Source organism: Cebus imitator, unplaced genomic scaffold (genome assembly GCF_001604975.1).
Source record: "Cebus imitator isolate Cc_AM_T3 unplaced genomic scaffold, Cebus_imitator-1.0 Scaffold53, whole genome shotgun sequence".
NCBI lineage: Eukaryota > Metazoa > Chordata > Mammalia > Primates > Cebidae > Cebus > Cebus imitator.
The window spans coordinates 1,354,090-1,370,467 of NW_016107368.1; the positions used below are offsets into that span (position 1 = coordinate 1,354,090).

General features: G+C 39.4%; 1 long non-coding RNA gene across 1 annotated transcript; it reads left to right on the forward strand.

Moving 5' to 3' along the window:
• The first annotated feature begins 3,785 nt into the window (after positions 1 to 3,785).
• Positions 3,786 to 6,301, forward strand: LOC119471237. Its single transcript, XR_005200267.1, has 3 exons — positions 3,786 to 3,875; positions 5,511 to 5,639; positions 6,052 to 6,301. It is a non-coding gene; the product is annotated as an uncharacterized LOC119471237 (long non-coding RNA).
• Positions 6,302 to 16,378: the final 10,077 nt, after the last annotated feature.

The window sequence follows — 16,378 nt, forward strand, 5'->3', positions numbered from 1 at the left end:
AAAAGAAAGAAAGAAAAAAAAAACACTCAAAAGCTAGCAGAAGACAAGAAATAACTAAGATCAGAGCAGAACTGAAGGAGATAGAGACACAAAAACACATGCACATGAATGTTCACTGAAGCACTGTTTACAATAGCAAAGACGTGGAACAAACCCAAATGCCCATCGATGATAAACTGGACAGGGAAACTGTGGCACATATACACCATGGAATACTATGCAGCCATAAAAAACGATGGGTTTGTGTCCTTTGTAGGGACATGGATGAACCTGGAAACCATCATTCTCAGCAAACTGACACAAGAACAGATAATCAAACACCGAATGTTCTCATTCATAGGTGGGTGTTGAACAATGAGAACACATGGACAGAGGGAGGGGAGCATCACACACTGAGGTCTGTGGGGGGAATTAGGGTAGAGACAGTGGGGGGTGGGAAGTAGGGGATGGATAACATGGGGAGAAATGCCAAATGTAGGTGATGATGGAGAGGAAGGCAGCAAACCACATTGCCATGTATGTACCTATGCAACAATCCTGCATGTTCTTCACATGTACCCCAAAACCTAAAATGCAATAAAATATATTTTAAAAATCAATAAATCCAGGAGCTGTTTTTTTGAAAAGATCAACAAAATAGACCACTAACCAGATCAATAAAAAAGAAAAGAAAGGAGAATCAAATAGATGCAATAAAAAACAATAAAGGGGATATCACCACTGATTCTACAGAAATACAAACTACCATCAGAAATTACCACAAACAACTCTATGCACATAAACTAGTAAACCTGGAAGAAATGGATAAATTCCTGGACACTTACACCCTCCCAAGCCTAAACCAGGAAGAAGTCGAAACGCTGAATAAACCAATAAGAAGGGCTGAAGTTGAGGCAGCAATTAATAGCCTACCAAACAAAAAAAGCCCAGGTCCGTGTTCACAGCCAAATTCTACCAGACATACAAAGAGGAGCTGGTACCATTCCTTCTGAAACTATTCCAAACAATCCAAAAAGAGGGAATCCTTCCCAAATCATTTTATGAGACCAACATCATCCTGATACCAAAACCTGGCAGAGATTCAACCAAAAAAGAAAACTTCAGGCCAATATCCATGATAAACATAGATGCAAAAATCTTCAATAAAATACTGGCAAATCGATTGCAATAGCACATCAAAAAGCTTATCCACCATAATCAAGTAGGCTTCATCCCAGGGATGCAAGGCTGGTTCAACATACGCAACTCACAGCCCCAGACAGGCAACCCTCTGACTCACCTGCTCCAGCCCCCAGCAGCAGTAACAGAGGCTGTGCCCACAGCTGTGTGTCCAGGAGAAGGGGTCACACTCTATGTGCATGAGCCTCAGCACAGAGGCTGTTCTGCCAGTGGGAGGGGATCACACTCTGTTTGCGAGGTTCATCATAGAGTTTATGCCACTTCTAGGGGTGGGGTCACTTCTCACAGCCTCAGACAGCAAGCTCTCAGGCTCTGGAAAACATACACTTTGTATTGCTTTTTCCCAGGGGCTGCCTTTTTGGTGTGCTGCATTGTCCTTTCCTTGGCAAGTAGTACTCCCTGTGGGCTAGAGTACTGGGGACCCCATAGCACTTTTGGATCTAATCGGTGCTATCCCACTATAGCCCTCCAGGTGGACACGGGGATGTCAGTGGGGCTTCATAGGATATGGAGACTTACGGTTTGTGGTTCCCAGGACATGATGCAGTCCCATGATGGCTATGATCTCACAATGGTGCCCAGCTGCAGCTACTTAGGTCTGGGTGGAGGGAGTGTTGAGTGACTCAGCAGGAGTTCCCTGTCTGGTACAATGCCCTCAGAGTCTTCAAATCACCACCCATGCTAGTGTCATGGTTTGTGTGAGTAAAGCAGCTCTCATATGGTATGGATTGCAGTAGTCTGTGCTGGGGATATGGACCACGAAGTTCCCTCACTTACCGTTTCCTCACAATAAGGAGCTCCTCAGGGCTCGCAGCCGATCTCAGCTGAGTTGGCTGCTTGCTTCCTTCTTCTGTGCCTCAGGTGCTTCCTGAACTCTAGTGTTCTCTCCTAAATGTTCTATTTGAAGTATGATTATTCATAATTTTGGTTCTTCTTTCTGGAGAGAGCAGGTGTCTGGTGTCTCTAGTCAGCTATCTTGTACTGGGACCTCAGATGACTATAATTAAAACTATTTTTAAAACTTCCTGAAAGAGTTGCTACAATTACTCCCATTTTTAAAGTGGGGACACTAAGGCCTAATGAAGATCATACGATAAGCAGAGGCCAAAACCATGACTTCAGTCCAGGTCTCTGTAAATGAGGCTTTGCCTTAAGTACAGCATTGTATTGTCTTTTTGAATATACACATACGGATAGCTTTCTTACATTATACCTCCATCTTGATGCAAAGGAGTCTTGAGAGAGGACGTAGTTAAGAATTCAGAAGATTGAGAGGACAGTGCCTGTATTGGGTTCTTGAGGGAGCAGAGAGAAATAGAAAACAGAGTAATTGCAAATTTCCATTTTTCCCACCAAAACTCTTCTTGTATGAGAGGTGGGTTAGGACAGGATGCATTTGACCATTCTGGCTTTTCCTATATGAGTTTCCTCATTCCTAACTTTTCCTGTTGCTCATGGCTTCCTCCAGCACACGGCATGGAGTGGTACGCTTGATGCTATCCCGTATTAGTAGAATTCATTCAGATTCTTCCAAAATGGCTCAACAGCAGTGTACTGGATTGAATAATGTTTCCCCAAAATTACTGTCCACCCAAAACCAGTGAATGTGACTTTATTTGGAAAGAGTCTTTGCAGATGTAATCAAATTAAGAAGAGATCATACTGAATTAGGGTAGACCCTAATCTAGTCAGTGATTATTGTCTTTATAAGGAGAGGGGAATTTGGACACAAACAGAAGATAGATGACCATGTGAATATGGAGGCAGAGATTGGAATTATGCTGCCAAAAAAAAAAAAAAAATAGGGAACACTAAGATTGCTGGCTACCACCAGAGGCTAGAAGAGGAAAGAAAGTCTTCTTCTCTGGAGCCTTCAGAAAGGGCATGCTCTGCTGACACCTTGATTTTAGACCTCTGGCCTCCAGAACTGTGACAGAATCAATTTCTGCTGTTTTAAACTCCTTAGTTTATGGCAATTTTTTAGGAAGCTAATAAAAGCAGAAAGCCTCCCATTCCTTCCTGATCTACTGCCCCAATATCCCTATCCTCCTAGCTTGGCCACATGAATAACTATACTTTCTAAATGCAGGAAAAGTACGAAACTCCATTTTGCAAGAGACTTACATGTGAAGAATTCTTCAACTATCCAAAAGAGACATTAAATGATTAAACAAATAGAAATATAACTACATTTCAATAATCCTACATTTAGCTTGATATAGATTCTTCAGACCAAGTACAGGCACATGCATGAGCACACACAAACATACATATACCATTTTGAACTCCTTTTCTTCTTCAAACTCTGAGGACTGAAATAAAGTCATGTTTATTCTTATACCTTTAAATGATAGTTCTCAGAATAAACATGTAAGTTACCTTATTATTTCTTTTCTTTTTTGGTAATTTGTCTTTGGCTATAACATTTCAAAATGTTTCAACAGAATGGAAAAAGACAATTTTTTTTTGAGGATCATTCTTAAATGAAACTCTCTGGACCTTTACAATTTGTATAATGAAATTTAATTCATGAAATGAACTTGTTTTCCCTTGAATCACTAATTCTAGTACCCATATGACTGATCTTTCCCATTTTTTCCAGTGTTTTTGATACAGACAGGAGGCAGGGAAATACTGGGTAGAAAAGGGCAGTCCCTGGAAGGGCCTTACCCTCAAGCCTGGAACCACATCCCAAAGTGAGAATTTTACATCCCTGTTTTCCCACTTGAATGCTGCTTTTTCCAAAATTACCCTGGCCTGCCCAGACCCCATCCTGTACCCATAAAAACCCCAGGCTCCACTGGCAGAGGAGTGGAAGAGAAGCAGAGAAGAGAAGAAGCAGCCAGACATCAGAGAGAAGCAGTTTGACTTCAAAGGGACAGCTTGACGGCAGGACTTAGAGAAGATCCTGGCTGGGGACAGCCAGAATCCAGGGAAATACCAACTTCCTGCTCCTTCCTGCTCCATCCCCTTTCCAGCTCCCCTTCCTGTGTGGAAAGCCACTTTCATCATCGGCAATAAAATCCTCTGTGTTCTCCACCCTTCAATTCATTTGTGTGACCTGATTCTTCCTGAACACCGAACAAGAGCTCTGGAGCCACAAGTGTGGATGCCTGAGCTGTTTTAACACTTAAGCCGTCCGTGGATGGCAAAGCTAAAATAGCACTGTAATACATGGCCTCTGGGGCTCCAGGGGTTGCGAGTATCCCCCTAGACACTGTCCTGGGGTCACACTGAGTTCTGCTCCTGATGACACCCAGCAGTTCTAGCCCCTGCACCCACTCATCTGTGTGCTCCCCCTCCCACAACAGGTTAAGAGCTGCAGGCTAAGTGAGGTACTCCTGTAGCAAGGCCTTCAAAGGGGTCAGAGAAAATTTCCTGTTTACTTTTATTTATAAATTTCCTCTATTTACATGATTTTCTATTTCTCTTCATAGGATATTTAAACATTTTGAGTATCTGCATTTTTGTACCTGATTTTTGTTCTTACCAGCCTCTTGTGACCCTTTCGTACTCTATAGCATTTCCACATTGTGTGCAGTCCTTTGGTTTCATAACTTGTCTTGTTTCTAGCAATCATTTTTTATTTTTTTTTAATTTATCAACTCATTCAAGCCTCCTTCAAGAGTTGGTCCTGCCTCTGTCTTAGCTTTTCAGCCAGTGGTGCACAATTGCTTTGTTGAATTGGGGTCACTGCATTTACTTAGATTTGCTCATTCTTTTCTAAGCCTACACTGTGGGTTATTGATTTTCTTTTTATCAGACAATGCTATTGTTTTTCTGTTAAAGTAGCCAGGAGAAAGAATTTGGACCTATTTTTAATCCACCATCTTTCAGAAAGTCTCCTGTCATGGTTAAACCTTTTGTGCCAGTCAAAACTCTTGCTCTTGACGTTTTTTCATCTCCTTAAGGTTCTTTTCACATGCCAAGTGTCTTGAAAGTTTAGCTTGACATAAATTTTTATATCAATTTTTTATTCTAAATAAGTCATTCATTGTTATACCAACATAAATACCATTATTGCTTCTTATAATAGCTAGCACAAGGTTGCCTCATCTACATAAATTTAACGTTTCAAATTTTTTTGAGGTATTATATTTGTTAAAGAAAACTTGAAAACAACTTTGTATATACTTTTATAATGATATTATAATATTAACATCATTATAAACATTTATACTTGTTATTACAGAAATGTGCATAAACACACTTTCAATGTCCAGGTAATATTCCATTAAGAGTTGGCACCATTTCTCCAGAGTTAGACATTTAGTTTGTATAGCTGGTATGTACTGCTTTGGTCTGCTGAACTTGCTTTTCTTTCTCTTCAGGTAATTACACTCTCTTACTCATCTTTTTGGAAAATTGTCCTTCCTTTTCCTCACATATGGTTCTGATGGTACCAATCACAGCACGTTGGCTCCAACCTGACTAATGGGAGGGCCTATGTCTCAAGCCAGGTAATCATAATTCCTGTGGTTCTTTGGACTCAGTACCAAGAGTGTGTACCTTGGCTCCTAGTACCAAGAAGCCCTTGTGACTTTGGTTTTTCCCAGGTTATATCACCTGGGATACATTTGCTGCTAGTGACGGAAACCCTAACTAGCACTGGTTTTAACCTCGGGGGCATTAATATTTACTTACTTTTTACTAAGTAAAAAAAAAAAAAAAAAAACTTTTATTAAGTAAAGAAGTGTTAATGACCCTAAGGTAAAAACCACTGTGCCCTCAAAAAGATAGGCTGAAGTCTTAATCCTCAGTACCTATGAGTGTCACCTTATATGGAAATAGAGTCTTTGAAGATGTGATCGAGTTACTATGACGTCATTAGGGTGGGCCCTGATCTATTATAACTGGTGCTGGGAAAAATAGAATGGGAAAAATGCCTTGGAAAGACAGAGACACACAGGAAGAATATCATGTGACAACAGAAACAGATGGAGTGATGCAGCTGCAAGCCAGAGAATGGCAAGGATCAAAGGAAGCCACCAGAAGACAGGAAGAAGCAAGAAAGGATTCTTCCCTACATAGTCTCCGTTTCAGAGGGAGCAAAGCACTGCTGATACTTTCATTTTGGACTTTTAACTTCCACGACTATGAGATAATAAATGTCTGTTATTTTAAGCAACCCAGTTTGTGGTACTTTGTTGTGGCAGGCCCAGGAAGCTAATACAGTAATGCATTAAGATCCTGCAAAATCCACAAGAAACAGAAAAGAAAATCTGTTGTTATAAGTACATTGAGACAAACTGGTCAATGAAATCATAGGCCACAAAAGCTAGTATTCATTCATTTAAAAATATTATTTAATGCTTCCTATGTGCCAGGAACTGCAAGGTGGCAAAAGGCAGCATGACCCAAATAATGCAGTGCACAGACTTTGCTATAAAGATTACTATTATTATTGCGGTTAACAGGTGTCACTATTTATGGTATACTTATTACAGGCCCAACCTTATGTTTATTCAAGACATTATCTCAGTCAATTATGTCAACAACCCTGTGAAACAGTTTTGTTATGCTGATATTCCACATTCTTAACAGTAAGGAAACTAAAGCTCTCAATGAATGATTCATTTTATGTCTTGTTAAATTAGAACCGCACATGCAAGAGACCTAGTGACAGCCATTGGCACCTCAGTTTTTGTGAAAAGCTCAGATACGTCTCCATGCTTCATGATTAATATAATTGATCCATTTGTTCCATATAAATGCATCAAAGACTCACAACAAACTTCTCTACCTGCTGTGGACATGGCCCAGGACTTTGGGTTCTGCATGTCCCACACCATGGGATCATAGTCTGTGTCCACAGTCGGTCATTCTCACAGCAGACTCCATAGCAAATTTCTTTCGCAGGTCTGCATGGGGACCAAGCCTCCCTCAGTTGCTGGTTAATAGAAGCTTAAAAGCATTCCATAGTTTATAGTGGCATAATAATAGAATCCAAAACCTTCCAGTCCCCGGTGATTACATAACTCAATGCAGATTGTGGTAAATATTGTCTCATATACATGGTTATATGAAAGCAACAATTAAAAATATACTTTGAATTTTAAAATGTCTTAAGATATTTATGCTTGAGAGTTGAAGACTACCTAACTATGGTACAGGCACAATATTATAGAAGATACTAACTGGAGCCTCCCCAAAATGATTCTCTATTTTAATAAAACTGGGAAACACCACATAATAGAGGCTTTTTAAAGTACTGCTCTCAAGAAACCAATTTAACAAAGCTTAACTCAGCATTTTCTATGCTTGTTTTCAATTAGATGTGTGTGTCTCTCTCTCTCTCTCTGAATTATCTGAATATGTATGAATGTCCTTTAGGACAGTGTTACAGGACATTAGTTATGAATTACTAAGTTAAAAGGCATTATAAAAGTGTCCCTAAGATGCCCACATGAAAATAAAGAGCAATATAATGGTGGGGAGCATTGCAGGAAGAAGGATCTGACCACACATTGCAAAATCTGGGTAAAGGTTCATTGGCAGGAGGATGGGTCTTTAATGATATCCAGCAGGTGTGACCATATTCTTTTTGTTACAGAATCAAAAATAAGTATCATCTCACGTTATGACTTTTTTGTAATTCATGGTGTTGAATTTTAGCAACCCTAAAAATTTTTCAAAAAATACCATTTATCTCCCAGAAACTCCTTAACTAGGCGTACTGCCACCACCTGGTGTAGGTGTCTCATAGCCGTGAGTTCCAAATGATAAGGCATAAACCAAAGACTTAGTTGAAATAACCACAAGCACTTCTTCCCCATTTAATGTTGTGTTAGTCATAGAAATTGCTATAAAGAAATACCCAAGACTGGGTAATTTATAAAGATAAAAGGCTTAATTGACTCACAGTTCCACATGGCTGGGGAGGCCTCAGAAAACTTACAATCATGGCTGCCAGGGATGCAGGCACCTTCTTCACAAGGTGGCATGTGAGAGCTGTGTGAAAGAGGAACTGTCAAACACTTACAAAACTATCAGATCTCATGAGAACTCACTATCATGAGAACAGCATGAGGGAAACCACCCTCATGATCCAATTACCTCTCTCTCTCAATACATGGGTATTACAATTCGAGTTGAGATTTTGGGTGGGGACACAGAGCCAAACCATATCAAATATTAAAGAGATAAGTCTTAGTTAATATAGTTTAGTGAAAACCGTTCAACTAGGCACTTTGTTAAGCACAGTGCTAGATACCACACATAGAAAAAGCAAAACACATTTCCTATCCTTGCGGGGCTCATAGCCTACCAGGAAAGACAAAGATATGACCAATGGGAATAATGGAGTACTAGAGAATTATAATGGAGGGAACAGACCACGTGCCTGAAAGTTCAGAGGCGGGGGAGTTTACTGAGAAGGTGGCAATGGAACTAAGCCTTGAAGGATGAGTGAGAGTTTCTCAGTAGAAGAAGAGGAAAGAACACATTTAAAGGCACAAAGGCCTAAAAGATGACAGCAAGTTCAGAGAGCAGTAATTAGCTCTGTAGGGTTGAGGCGTGGATGGTAGGTATGTTGGGTGGTGGTGGACAATGAGAGTGAGGTTGAAGGGTAGGTTGATGTAAGCTTAAAAAACCTATTATAGGATCCAGATCCACCACTGAATTAGCTGTGTGATATTTGTTTATATGTCATCTACCTTTTCCAGATCTCATATATTTAGTTAAAAGCACAAATTTTGGAGGCAGATTCCCAGGCTTTAACTTATACTGGTTCTATGATCTTAGACCAGTGACTTAACCTCTATTTGCTTAAGTTTCAACATCTATAAAATAGATGAAACATTGTTGAAAGGATTAAATGTAGTGATACATGTGCCTGACACAAAATAAACGTATGTCAGTGTTTGTAACTGCTGTTGAATGATGATGATGTTATTACATTATTATTATCATTATCATTTGAAAGGATATGCTAAGATAGTGTATGTGAAGGTGCTTGGTAAAGCAAAACATAATTATTATTATCATGCCAAATTATCTGTTAATCATCTTCTATACCAGTAGATCTTCATCACAGCTGCGTGCTGGACCACCACAAACGTCCACACAGATAGTGCAGCACAAACAGTCAAAGGCATCATTCACTAAAATCAGGAGTGATGGGAAAGTCCTCAGTGTTGGTTGGAGTGCTGATCACACACATAAATACATATGTCCAAAAGCTAATAAAACTGCTCACTTAAGACGTGTATTTTTTAAAAAATTAATCACAGCTTAGAGTCATAAGCACTTCCTGGAAGTTCAGGCTTGCTTCAGATCAAAGCAGCCTCTGGGCTGCTCACTTTGAGTGGCTATCCTCATGACCCTCTGGTGGAAAAACCTCAAATGACCTTTTTCTCTCCATTTCTACCAGTTCTCTATCTCTCCAGGCAAAGAAATGAGGCAAGAAAACCCGTCTTTTTCTTCCTAGGTAAGAAGAGGTTTGGGTCAACCTATTAATTTGAATCTCCCCCCTTCTCACAGTTGGCTGGAGGTATTGAGTTTGTCTCACTCACCTTAGGACAGCTTTAGGCTCCCAAATTGTCCCAGGTTTCAGAATGCTTTTTTGAAAAGCCCATTTCTCTTATAAAAAACAACACCTTAGAAAATCCAAGAAATTTATTTTTAACAGATTTTTAAAGTACTCTAAATCACCAAATACCTCCCAGCAGGGCACAATGTAAGACTCAGCCATCATTATCAGTCAAGGTACTGGGTGTGCAGTGAGCTGGGCACTGACCAAGCAAGAGGCACAAATTAAGGACATTTTCTGGGCTAAGCCCCTGGTGGGCAAGAGCCCTGTCTAGCTAAATTGCTTTGTGCCACACAGAAGAGAAGAAATGAGTGGTTTTTTATATTAGTGATGGCTATATGCTCATTGCAGGCCTATAGAAGTGAGCAAAGGCCAGAGTTGTCTAGGGTGTTTGACAGAAGATTTTCTTGGGGCTAACTGAAGACCTAAATCCTCAAGCAGGTTGAAATGTCCTGGCAAAGGAATCATGGAAAAAAGACGAGAATTGCCTCTGAGCTCCAAATGCCTCACAGAACTCACATTGATTTGTTTATGATCCTTGAAAGATACACCATCAACTCCTAATGGTTCCAGAAAAACTGGAAAGAAGTGTCTGTTTCAGAGAGGTGTGGGCAAGCAGCTCCTCACACCCAAAGCCCCAGAAGCAGCCCACCAGTCCTTTTTTCATCTACCCAGCCCTCTTTCATCCAAACTGTATTATCCTGACTATGCCCCAGTGTGTTTGAAGAGAGATCACCAAGCAAAACAGCTGTGTGGGTCTTCCTTTCTCCTTCTTTTCTTCTCTCTCTTCCCTTCTCCCTCCCTCCCTCTATTTCTCTCTCTCTCCTCTCCTCTCCTCTCTCTCTAAACCTTTTACACTGCAGTTGAACAAGCCCCTGGATAAAGACTTTATCCAAAAACCCCCTCTTTAAAGTTATTTCAAATTTCTCTGCAAGGCTTTCAGAAATCTGTTTGTTTGAGGGCAGAATTAGATGTGACCGGCGTTTTATTGTGACATAAAACCATATTTCTTCCCTGGAAGATTAAAAAATAAAATCGGTTAATAAGAAAAGCTGTCAGCAACAGAAAATGGCTGACATAATCCGTTTATCCTCCGAGCAATAAAGATATTGGTCCTTGGGAGTCTATCCTCTCTCTCATGTTATTTCGCCCAAAACATTATCTTCCCAGCATTCTGATGGATTAAGAAGTCATATGGGAGATAGCAGGGAAATGACAGATACAAAAAAATATATAATATCCTTTCATTTCCCCTCCTCCCTCCACACTCACTCATATTCCCTCTCTCCTTTTCTCCCTCCCCCCACCCAAAACACACACACATTTTATTTTCTTCTCTTTTCCCTCTCCCTGACACCCTCCCATTTTTCTCACCCTTTGGAAAAGAAATAGATCTTCCTTTACCCACAATCCAATACTCTGATAATCCTAATAGGGGTGATGATGCAAAGGGGCTACGAGGTCCATTCCTGCAGAGTGTGTGTGTGTGTGTGGTGTGTGTGTGTGTGTGTCAGTGTGGGTGTGCATTTGTATGTGTGTGTTTCTTTCACACATCTACATAAACACAGCTAGTCAGATGAAGAGATGAACCCTTGATAAGGGTGTTGAACACCTAGAGAGAAAGAGAGTTAAGCATATTTAGCCATACTGCTAGATTTTTAATCTAGGATTTCTGACAATAGCATAAATTTCAGGAACAAGGCTGAAAGCAGCAAAGCTAAAGGAAATAATAAAAGGAGCTTTGGAGAGGCTACAATTAAAATATTGTTTGAGTTTTAAGAGATTGATAAAGCCATAAAGAAAAGAAAAGGAAAAAGAAAAAGCACTGTGTAGCCAAACTTGTTTTCCTCGGTTCTCAATCAATGGTGCCATCACCCAGTTTTTCTCACATACATGCAGGTTTTTCTACACAAAATTTTCCTTCCATTGTTCTAGGGAAAAGATTCTTGAGATTATCCATCAGAACCCTCAGGATACTTTTTAAACTGCCTTGCAAATAATACCCACTTCCTGGGATGTCAAGGAGGGATAATGGGAATGCAAATAGAAATTGGACAATGTCTCTGAAAGGTGCTCTTCTTTCCCACTCCCTCTTTTTTGAGACATAACTGACAAATAAGAATTGTATATAAAGTGTGTGACATGATGATTTGATATACATGCACACTGTGAAATGATTACCACAATCAGCTTAATTAATGCATCTTCTTCTGTTTAGCAAGTTACTCTTTTTTCCACCCTAGTCTTACCACCCTCCTTTCTAACTCATCACTTCTTCTCTCAGGTGAAAAACCAGCACTTAGGTGAGTCCTATGAAGTTTTTTTCAAACAACTAAATGTTTAGAGTCATACTGGCCAAGCTTTCATGGGAATTTGACCAAATGAGTTTACTGCTGGCTGGCATGTATGCTCTCCTAGGTAAGATGACGGGAAGCTATAGAAAGAATAATAGAAAGAGGAGGAGATGGTGAGTTCAATAAATGATTGTGGAACGGAGCATTTCTGGAAATGCTTTTCAATGTGTCCATGAAAGTAAACAATTATGTATACATATACATACACACACATAAATGTCTATAAAATATACCACTCACAATTATTTTTAAGTTTTAGCAGCCCATCCTTGCCCAAGTTACCAAAATCAGAAAATAATAAAATTTACTATTTGTCTAACAGCTAATCCTCAGGTGTGTCTGTAACTACAATGAATTCACATGGGTGTAGGAATGAGAATGGACCAAGTTGGTCAAGTTAAGGGTAAGAGAGGAGGTGATGTGAGGGAGAAGGAGACTGTGGTTTGAGGATTGCACTCCATAAATTACTCCTTTTTTCCTGGTTAAAGCATCTGACAATTTGTAAATGACATAATAGGAATGCCATCGGGGTGCTGGAAAATAATTTTTATTGTCTTCAATTCATATATTTCTACTTATTCATATCTTTCTGCAGCAAAAGTCTTTTGAGACCATATTTTTCTATACATTTTGAAGCAAGTTGCTATTGAAGGTTTTAATTGCATTGTACAAGATACATTCACATAAAAATAATGATACCTATCCAAGACAAATATACACATTTTATTATAGCAAAACCTCTTTATTTAAATGGTTATAAAACCAAATGTTGAGCAAATGTCTACACCAATTAAAAACAGAGTAGATTTATGAACCACATTTACTGAAGCCAAATATTTAACTGAAGAAGAGGCTCTTCCTCAATTATGGGATTTTAGTAAATAAAAGCTGCTTGAATTTTAAGTGTGCTTGAATGCCATAGCCTGAAACTGGGATCATCAAATATTTGTATGTGATCGTATTGATGATGGAAACAGAAACTCTGAATTAAATTCCTAGTTGACAAGTGACCATGCCTAAAACACGATTCATTTATTATTTCATTGAGTATGTTATTGTCATTGTGTTAAACGAGGCATCATAAATCATTCTAATGCAAGGTTTAATATGGCCATAAGCCACTGCTAGAAATTGACTAGGAATTATCTTGGAGTTGATTACAATCCCTGGATTATACACTTTGCTTGTAACATTTATTCATTCTTCATTCAACGAACAATTATTGAGCGTTCACTGTACACTAGGTGCTATGCCAAGCACTGGGGATCTGCAGATAAACAGGACAAGACCACTGACCTCTGAATGCCATCAACTGGCAAGACAGACAGACCAGAGACAGGTAATGACACTTCAGTGTGTTCATTGCTCTGACAGAGGAGGTGAGGGGCTGGGGGGGCACAGGAGTCATCTAACAGAGATGACAGGTTTCATCTCAGCTTGGAGATGGTCACATGGAAGCCTTTTCCTTACACATCACTAGCCTTCTCAAGTCACCACCACCATCCTGATTTTGAGATACAGATGCCAGTGTCTCCTCCAGAGACTTTCCAAGACTTTTCTGCAGGGAAGTTTACAGAAGTCACTCTGGTGAACACATACTATACCTCTTTTGTGGTTTACCTGCTCATTACTTGTCTAACCTAGTAGCCCCAAAATAATGACAAACTGTAAGATGAGGCATGTTAAACATAAATATGGATATTCTTTCTAAAATTACTTTAAAAATTGAAGGTATGCCAGATTATTTTTATTACAAAAATTATAAACACCAAGACATTCCTAATACCTGTGTTAAATCCATCATAACACCGATAGCATTATCAGAAATTCGAATATACCTATCTGTCTCCTCCTGACACTGTGAAATCCTTGGGATCTAGAATGGGTCACAGTAGGTAGTCTATAAATGTCTGCCAAATTTAATCAAATGTAATGGTTTTCCAGTTAATGGAAAGTATGAGCCACCAATGTTGAAAAAACTCCAGTCTGTCAAACACAGGTGCTTTGTTTCAATGACTGTCATAGTAAGATTACCAGGCAGTTGGTCTATATATGTAACTCTTGACCTGATTTTGGTTCTACTTAATTAAGGTATTCAGTATTACAGCTTTCCAAAATAGTTTATTTGGGTTACAAGTTTATACAAGTAATCTTAGAATACAATATAATTCATGTAATACTATAACTAAATGGACAGAATTAAATCACTGATGATTTAGGAGGGAAGTCCCTGTAAATACCAAGTATCACTTGCTTAGAGAGTGTGCAAATGCCAATTAACAACACTTTTTCAGTAAGTTATCAATGGAGTAAGAGAAGATTTCAAAATGAAACCCCAGATTTCTTCAGGTCTACCTGTCTTCTCCTGGGAGCTGGTTGGCAATTACTTTTCTTAGGAAACTTTCTGATGATATGAATTTGACTGAGCATACCCAGTAGTATACAGACATGTGTAAGCTATTTTTTTTTTTTTGGAGACAGAGTCTTGCTCTGTTACCCAGGCTGGAGTGCAGTGGCACAATTTCTGCTCACTGCAACCTCTGCCTCCCAGATTCAAGCGATTCTCCTGCCTCAGCCTCCTGAGCAGCTGAGATTACAGGCATCTGCCACCACACCCAGCTATTTTTGTATTTTTAGTAGAGATAGGGTTTCACGGTGTTGGCGAGGCTGGCCTCCAACTCCTGACGTCATGATCTGCCCCCCTCAGCCTCCCAAATTGCTGGGATTACAAGTGTGAGCCACTGCACCCAGCCTATGTGTATGCTTTTATGAAGAAATTATTAATACTGTGTTCTGGAAACTCTACTAAGCATTCATTTAGTCCTTACCACAATGCTGTGAGTTGGTCAGTATAATTACAGCCAATTTACAAACAAAGAAACTAAGACTTCTCAGAGCCAGAGCTGGGTTGCTATCTGTCAGATGTCAATGTTCTGACTCTTAATTACTATTTCATACTACCTTCACTGAGCTGATGTACAGAAATATTATGTAAACCTTGCAGAATGTAATAGCTTCTTCCTGGTTGCATAAAACTTGAGAGGAAAAATGTGACTGCTATCCTCAAAGCCTTCTCTCAGTGATTTGGCTTCAATTTTTTTCTAGCTGGATGTTTCAAGGTCTTTGTCATCCCCTTTTCTTGGTAATCTATTGGTGTTCTTTCTTTCTCCCCTGCTGTCAAGCAAAGGTCAGTCCTTACCTCCTGGTCAGTCAGTAAGGACCTGCCATGTGTCTAGCTCTGATAGGTGGCACAGGGAATCAAGATGAATGTTGAGTAAAAAAAAGTCTAAATGAGCTGCAGCTCTAAAAAATATTCCAGATTGTGGATATAGAGCTGAAATGAGGAAACATGGAAACAATGTTTGTTTCCAAGTTTGTGATTGGACTTTACCCACATGTCTTATCTCTTCATTGCCTTTATTCCTCCCAGGAATGCATGATAAATAGCCAGAGGAGGTCTGCATTGCACAAGAAAAAGTATTGGAAAGTTCTTTCCACATCTCTTAACTTCTAGTAAAATTCTCTCCAGGTTCTGATGTCAGGCCCCAGTTGGGTCACTCTACCCCGGATTCAGTCCAGACCTCTTAACACAGACTATCTATCAGGAACTTCTGACTAACGGACTATGATTTTTCTGTTACATGCCAGGCCCTGTGTTAAATACAGTTTTCTAGTTAATGGAAACACAGGGCCTGGCATATAACAGAAAAATCTTCTGTGTTATCAAATTCTTCTTCTTTCCTTTGTTTTCCTTTCGTCTATCCTTTGTTAAATATACATTAGGAAGCTTCCATGTTCCAAGGGCTATGCTAGGCTATGTGCTAGGGAAAATCAATGATGAAATTGAAATATGCCTTCAAACCAAACCAAGGCATTGATGAAAAGTCAAAGGATGAGGCTGTCATAGAAACAAAGTTGGGCTCTTCACAAAACAGTTAATACTTTTTTAAAAATAGCGCCAAATTGAGAGTGAAAAACAGAAGCATAAAATGCTGGAAAACCATATCTCAATATACAATAATTCTACACTCCTAATGCTTCCTGAGTCTCTTCAAGCTGTGCCTCCATTCAATGAAACTGAAAATTATGCATTATGGGAGTCATATATGCAAGAAGACCACGCAGACCTTCAGTCAGTGACATCTACTCAGAGAAAGGGTTTGGTCCTACATCAAAAATTTAGTAGAGAATGCACATGTATGTGTTTTGAGTTATACAAAATATTTAACATATGCATGCATCATTAAAGCTTCTATATGTACAGTTGTATAAATGTCAAGGGCTTGAAGCTAGTCAGGGCAAAATTACTGGGGGA